The sequence below is a fragment of the Nomascus leucogenys genome, chromosome 4 (genome assembly GCF_006542625.1).
Source record: "Nomascus leucogenys isolate Asia chromosome 4, Asia_NLE_v1, whole genome shotgun sequence".
Lineage (NCBI taxonomy): Eukaryota > Metazoa > Chordata > Mammalia > Primates > Hylobatidae > Nomascus > Nomascus leucogenys.
In genome coordinates, this window is record NC_044384.1 from 52,364,297 (window position 1) to 52,371,259 (window position 6,963).

General features: G+C 42.2%; 1 pseudogene; it reads left to right on the forward strand.

Moving 5' to 3' along the window:
* Window positions 1-586: 586 nt before the first annotated feature.
* LOC105739626 lies at window positions 587-2,192 on the forward strand (annotated as a pseudogene).
* The last annotated feature ends 4,771 nt before the right edge of the window (window positions 2,193-6,963 follow it).

Here is a 6,963-nt window from a genome sequence, read left to right on the forward strand (position 1 = left end):
TCTTACAACTCAATAACAAAATAAGAGAAGAGGAAGGGCAGAGGGAAGGGGTGGGGTGCACCCAGCTCCTGGAAGGCAAGTATAATCAAAGCAACCCTGAACAGGCTGTGACAGATCCCAGTCCCTTGATGATCTGTGAGAAATCAAACTTCAGACACAACTAGTCACAAATGCAGCATTTCACAGAGACACAGTGTCACAATGACAAGGTTCCTGCTATCTGAATACAAATAGTGATGAGGGTAACACTGCTGCTTTGCTGCCAAACAGTATCTGCCATCATTTTTCTTCTATCTCCATTTATAAAAGATATGCACTAAAAAAAAAAAAGCATATAGATCTTTATAAACTGAAAATCTCCTCTTTCATCCCTTTCTCTCTACACTCACTTCTGTCTTGAAACTATTGCTAACAGGGAAATTAATCTCATATTGCATAAAGTCACTTATGAAGAAATGGGACTTCAAGGTCATCCATTTTACTATTCTTGCAGAAAAATCATGAAATTTAGGGCTGGGCCTGATGGGATTTGTAGTGGTCCTGTCTCCCACCTTGAAAGCTACCACTGCCTTCAGATGCTCTCAAGATGGTGACCTCTCTGCGTTCCTCCTACAGCAGGAAGAACTGGGAAGAAGCAGACTTCCCCATTCTGTGCTAGACATGTCTTGCAGAAAACCCAGATATCCAAATAACCAAGGAGAAGTGTGGGAAGGAATGCAAAATCTGTGCCAAATCATTCAGTGTTTGGCTGGTGCCCTGGGGTTCACATGCATTTCAAGAAGACTGAAGAGTACCAAAGCTGCAGCAAATTAACTAATTTCTGTCAGACCTTCTTCTTAGTGGCAGAGTATGGCCTGTCCATCCAAGTTCATGATGCAGGACTATCCTTAGAAGATGACATGCCAAAGTTGGAGGTGAGCAAAAGTACTCCATTCAGAATATGGAAAGAGAGGTTTCTAACTGATGGAACACAGCCGGTTGGTCTGCTGGGGAAAGCCACATCTAGCAGTGACAAGCTGAACAAACTGGCCCAGACCATATCCTACCACCTAAGAAATAAGGCCCACATTTGCTCCTTCTAGATGAAAGGAGAGAGTGAGAGAGGAGAGGCGCATCCATAAAGGCATGAGAGGCCTACAGATCCAGATGATACCCTTGCTGATAAGAATATTAAAGACCAGTATTATGGAATCAATGACTCTGGAACTGGAGCATAGAAGCTTCTAAAGCAGGCTCTAATGATGCCTCATCTAGATCCACCAGAGGATAAGGCTATCACCACACTATATGTTGATGATATAATGATGAGGGTATCATTACTGAGACCAAGCTAACAAATCATCTCTACCTTTGTAGAGAGATCTGGATGATCACTGTGCCGAGACAGCAGTGTGCTTTTATTTTTATTTAATAATTTTTATTTTTATTTATTTATTTATTGAGACAGAGTTTTGCTCTTTGTTGCCCAGGCTGGAGTACAGTGGCGTGATCTTGGCTCACTGCAACCTCTGCCTCCCAGGTTCAAGCGATTCTCTCACCTCAGCCTCCCGAGTAGCTGGGATTACAGGCATGTGCCACCATGCCCAGCTAATTTTGTATTTTTAGTAAAGGTGGGATTTCACCATGTTGGTCAGGCTGGTCTCGAACTCCTGACCTTAGGTGATTTCCCCGCCTCGGCCTCCCAAAGTGCTGGGATTACAGGCATGAGCCACCACGCCTGGCCAACAGTGTGCTGCTTTTCCACAGGGCAGGCTGCAGAAGTGGCTGCTGAGAAGTCCTTTAATAAATTGACTGTCAACAGCTGCAGACTCAGTGTAAAATGGGGAAGACCCCAAGCAGCCAGAGGAAAAGAAAAAAAGGACAGAACCACAGACTCTGGGATCCAGCTAGAGCTCATTCTAGCTCTGCTAGGAGCTCCTTCCCCTCCTGCAGCAGCAGAAGATGCATCTGCCAACTCCTTCCACCTACTCTCAAGTGGCCCTCCAGCTATGGTGAACATTGCCCCACCTCCACCCCCAGGATTTGGGCTACACGTATTCTACCCAACTGGACCACTGCTCATTTCAAGGAGACTCCAGGATCAATCTACTGTCTCAGGACCACCAGAGGATGGGAGCTCTCGCCAGAAAACACAGCACTCCTGGCATGTTATCACGGCTCTGGACCTCTATGGGAAAAAAAGGGGCACTTAAGAATCTCAATCAATGAATCTTGGAATGATATAGTTTTTTGTTTCTTGGAAAGAATATTATTTTTAGTTTCCATGGCATCTGAATGTGTTCAGATATGTGCAGGTGAGAAATGACAGTCATGCTTTCCTATTGCATATTCAAAGCATCAGTGGACCTCAGATAAGCTGCCATCAAAACATCTGGTTGCTATGATAGCCTGACTAATAAAACCTACTGCCTGTTCCCCCCACCTCTATGGTCAACAAGGGGCTGGGTGAATTGAGCAATCCAACAGAGTTCCCATCCCATGTATACGTTCATTTTGTCTCTTTTTAAGGGGGGATGGGGAATTGATCTGCAGTAAAAAAGCTTTTAAACATTCATAATAATAATAAAATGAGAACCTAATTTTAAAATGGGCAAAGTATCTGAATAGACATTTCTCAAAGAGTATATACAAATGATAAAATATGTATCACTAATAGTGCTCAACATTTTCAGTCACTAGGGAAATGCAAATCCAAATTACAATGAGATACCACTTCACATCCCCTAGGAGGGCTATAATCAAAAAGACAGAAAATAGCAAGTGCTGACCAGGATATGGAGAAATTGGAATTCTTGTACAATTGCTAGTGAGAATGTAAATTTGCAGCCAGTTCAGAAACAATTTTGCAACGTCTCAAAATGTTAAACCTGAAGTTATCACATGACCCAGCAATTCAATTTCTATGTATATATTCAAGGGAATGGAAAACACACAGCCATACAAATGCTTGGACATGAGTGTTCAGAGCAGCATTATTCTTAATAGCCAAATGTGGAAGAAAGTCAATTATTCATATTGATAAGTGGATGAGCAAAATGTGATATATCCAGAAAACGTAATCCTATTCATCTATGAAAAGGAATGAAGTACTGATGCATGTGACAACATGGATGAACCTTGAAAACGCTATGCTAAGTCAAAGAGGCCAGCTACATATTGTATGATTGCATTTATATAAAATATCCAGAATAGGTAAACCAATTAAGACAGAAATTAGATTAGTCATTGCCTGGGTCTGGGGAGAAAAGTAGGAGGGTAGGATTGGGAATGATTGTTAATGAGTATTAAGTTTCTTTTGGGGTGGGTAAAATGTTCTAAAACTGATTTTTTAACTATTGGGTTTTGACAGTTCTTTTCATATTCTAGATACAATTCCTATGTCAGATAGCTGGTTTGCAAATATTTTCACCCAGTTTGTAGCTTGTCTTTTTATCTGCTTATCAGGGTCTATGTGGAGCAAAAGTTTTTAATTTTAATGAGATTCACTTTATCAGTTTATCAGTTTTTGCTTTTATGGATTATGCTTTTGGTGTCAAGCTTAAGAACTCTTTGACTAGCTTAGTCCTGAAGCATTTTCTTATATTTTTTTCTAAAATTATTATGATGTTATGTTTTACATTTGGTATGTTATCCATTTTGAGTTAATTTTTGTATAAGAAGTGAGGTTTAGGTCAAAATTCATTTTCTTTTTGCCTGTCTGTAATAGCTCCAGCATCATTTGTTAAAAAGACTATCCCCCATTGAATTGCTTTTGCACCTTTGTCAAAAATCTAAAATAACTTCAGCATATTGGTATAGGTCTATTTCTGAGTTTTCTTTTCTGATCTGTTGATCAATGTGTGTATGATAGGTGTTGATTTTACTGTAGCTATACATAAGCCTTTTCATCACGTAGAGTTATATTTACCACTCTATTCTCTTTTTCCAAAATTATTTTAGCTATTCTAGCTCCAGTGCCTTTATATACAAATTTTAGACTAAGATTGTTGTGTTGTACCAAAAACCACTGGTTTGAACTTTAATAGGTGTTTCATTCAACCTATAGATCAACTTTGGGACAATTGGCATCTTTACTATGTTAATTTGTTCAGTCCATTAACTTTGTATGAGTTAGTATTTATTTAGATATTTGACTTCTTTCATCAGCATTTTGTAATTTTTGGAATTCAGATTTTGTATATGTTCTGTTAGATTTATATCAAGTATTTTATTTTAGAGCAATTATAAATCATACTATATTTTAAATGTCCAAATGTTCATTGTTAGTTTACAGAAATGCTATTAATTTTTTTTAGGATGATCTATCCTTTGCTTTTGATGAACTCACTGGTTTTAAGAGGTATTTTGTAGATTCCTTGGGATTTCCTACATAGACAATCATGTCATCTTCAAATAACAACAGTTTTGTTTCTTCCTTCTCAATATGGATGCCTTTTTCTTTTCTTTTCTCTTTTTTTTCCTTATTGTGCTGTCTACAACTTCCAATACTTTGAATAAGAATGATGAGAGCAGACATTCTTCCATTCTACCTACCTAACTTTAGGGAAAAAAAATTCAGTCTTTCACCATTAAGTATGATGTTCACTGCAGGGTTTTTGTATAGGGCTTTTTTCCACTTAAAAATGTTTCCCTCTATTTCTAGTTTTCTGAGAGCTTTTATCATGAATGAGTGCTGGATTTTGTCAAATGCTTTTTCTGCATCAGTTGATATGATTACATGATTTATGATTTTTTTTTAGCCTGTTGATATGGTGGATTAGATTGATTTTTTAATGTTGAATCAGCTTTGCATACCTAGAATAAATCCCACTTGGTCTTTGTGTAATTATTTTTATATACTGCTGGATTTGATTTGCTAATATTTACTTGAGAATCTAAATTCATGAGAGATACTCATCTGTAGCCATCTTTCTTTTTTTCTTTATTACCTTTTTAAAACTATCTTTACCTGGTTGTCCAATTTTAGTATCAGCAAAATGCTAGCCTCATAAAATGAGTTGGGAAGTGTTCAGTCCTGTTTTATTTCTGGGAGAGAGTATGTAAAATTTATGTTAATGCCTCTTTAAATGTTTAGCAGAATTATCAAGTGGTGCCATCTGGGCCTGGAAATTTCTTTTTAGGAGGTTTTTAATTTTAAATTTAATCTTCAATGGTTATAGGGTCATTCATGTTATCAATTTCACTTTGATTGTCTCGGTCTGGTCATTTATACAATGATCATGATATATACATTTCAGTACAGTTTCTACTCAGTTTGCCTACAGAGGCCTTTTTACCTTTGGCTCTAATACTTCTGATGTTCGGATGTGTTCGGAGTTTCTTCCTTCTGGTGGGTTCGTGGTCTCGCTGGCTCAGGAGTGAAGCTGCAGACCTTCACAGTGAGTGTTACAGCTCTTAAGGCGGCACGTCTGGAGTTGTTCGTTCCTCCCGGTGGGCTCGTGGGCTCGCTGGCTTCAGGAGTGAAGCTGCAAATCTTTGCGGTGAGTGTTACAGCTCATAAAAGCAGTGTGGACCCAAAGAGTGAGCAGTAGCAAGATTTATTGCAAAGAGCAAAAGAACAAACCTTCCTCGGTGTGGAAGGGGACCCCAGCAGGTTGCCGCTGCTGGCTCAGGCAGCCTGCTTTTATTCTCTTATCTAGCCCCACCCACATCCTGCTGATTGGTAAAGCCGAGTGGTCTGTTTTGACAGGGCGCTGATTGGTATGTTCACACACCTTGAGCTAGATACAGAGTGCTGATTGGTGTGTTTACAATCCGTGAGCTAGACATAAAGGCTCCCCACATCTTCACCAGAGCAGCTAGATACAGAGTGTCGATTGGTGCACTCGAGCTAGACACAGGGTGCTGATTGGCGTGTTTACAATCCGTGAGCTAGACGTAAAGGTTCCCCACATCTCCACCAGACTCAGGAGCCCAGCTGGCTTCACCCAGTGGATCCTGCACCGGGGCTGCAGGCGGAGCTGCCTGCCAGTCCCTTGCTGTGCGCTCGCACTCCTCAGCCTTTGGGTGGTCGATGGGACTGTGTGCCGTGGAACAGGGGGAGGCGCTCGTCAGGGAGGCTTGGGCGGCACAGGAGCCCATGGAGGGGTGGGAGGCTCAGGCATGGTGGGCTGCAGGTCCCGAGCCCTGCCCTGCAGGAAGGCAGCCAAGGCCTGGCGAGAAATCCAGCGCAGCGCCAGTGGGCTGGCACTGCTGGGGGACCCAGTACACCCTCCGCAGCCACGGGCCCGGGTGCTAAGTCCCTTATTGCCCGGGGCCGGCAGGGCCAGCCGGGTGCTCCGAGTGCAGGGCCCGCCGAGCCCACGCCCACCCAGAACTCCAGCCGGCCAGCCAGCGCCGCACGCAGCCCCGGCTCCCGCTTGCGCCTCTCCCTCCACACCTCCCCGCAAGCTGAGGGAGCCGGCTCCCGCCTTGGCCAGCCCAGAAAGGGGCCCCACAGTGCAGTGGTGGGCTGAAGGGCTCCCCAAGTGCCACCAAAGTGGGAGCCCAGGCAGAGGAGGCACTGAGAGCGAGTGAGGGCTGTGAGGACTGCCAGCATGCTGTCACCTCTCACAGGTACAAAGAAAGCACTTAGAGCCGTTGTTTTCTGCTTCTGTGGCCCTCTGGTGAACTTTGCACTACTCACTCGTTCGAATATGAGGTGTATAGGCACGACGGCCATAGTTTTCAAATCTCTGTACCAGTAGGCACGGTTGGCCTTTAGAGCCTTTTTTCTTTCACATCTTCAGATGTCTCAGAAGTCTTTTTATGCAACTTTAATGTGTTATAACTTCACAGAACATAGTAGACTGGAGAACAAGTAATGGGAGATATTTCAGGCTGCGCTTTTACCTTGGTTTGTAAGGAGCTATTTTCCTTAAATGAAGGGGATCCTAAAAAAATTACAGCACATCAGCATGAATACGTGCACCAGTGTTCTGACTGATACAAATAGTGTGTTTTCAAAGACTGTTTGAAATGAAT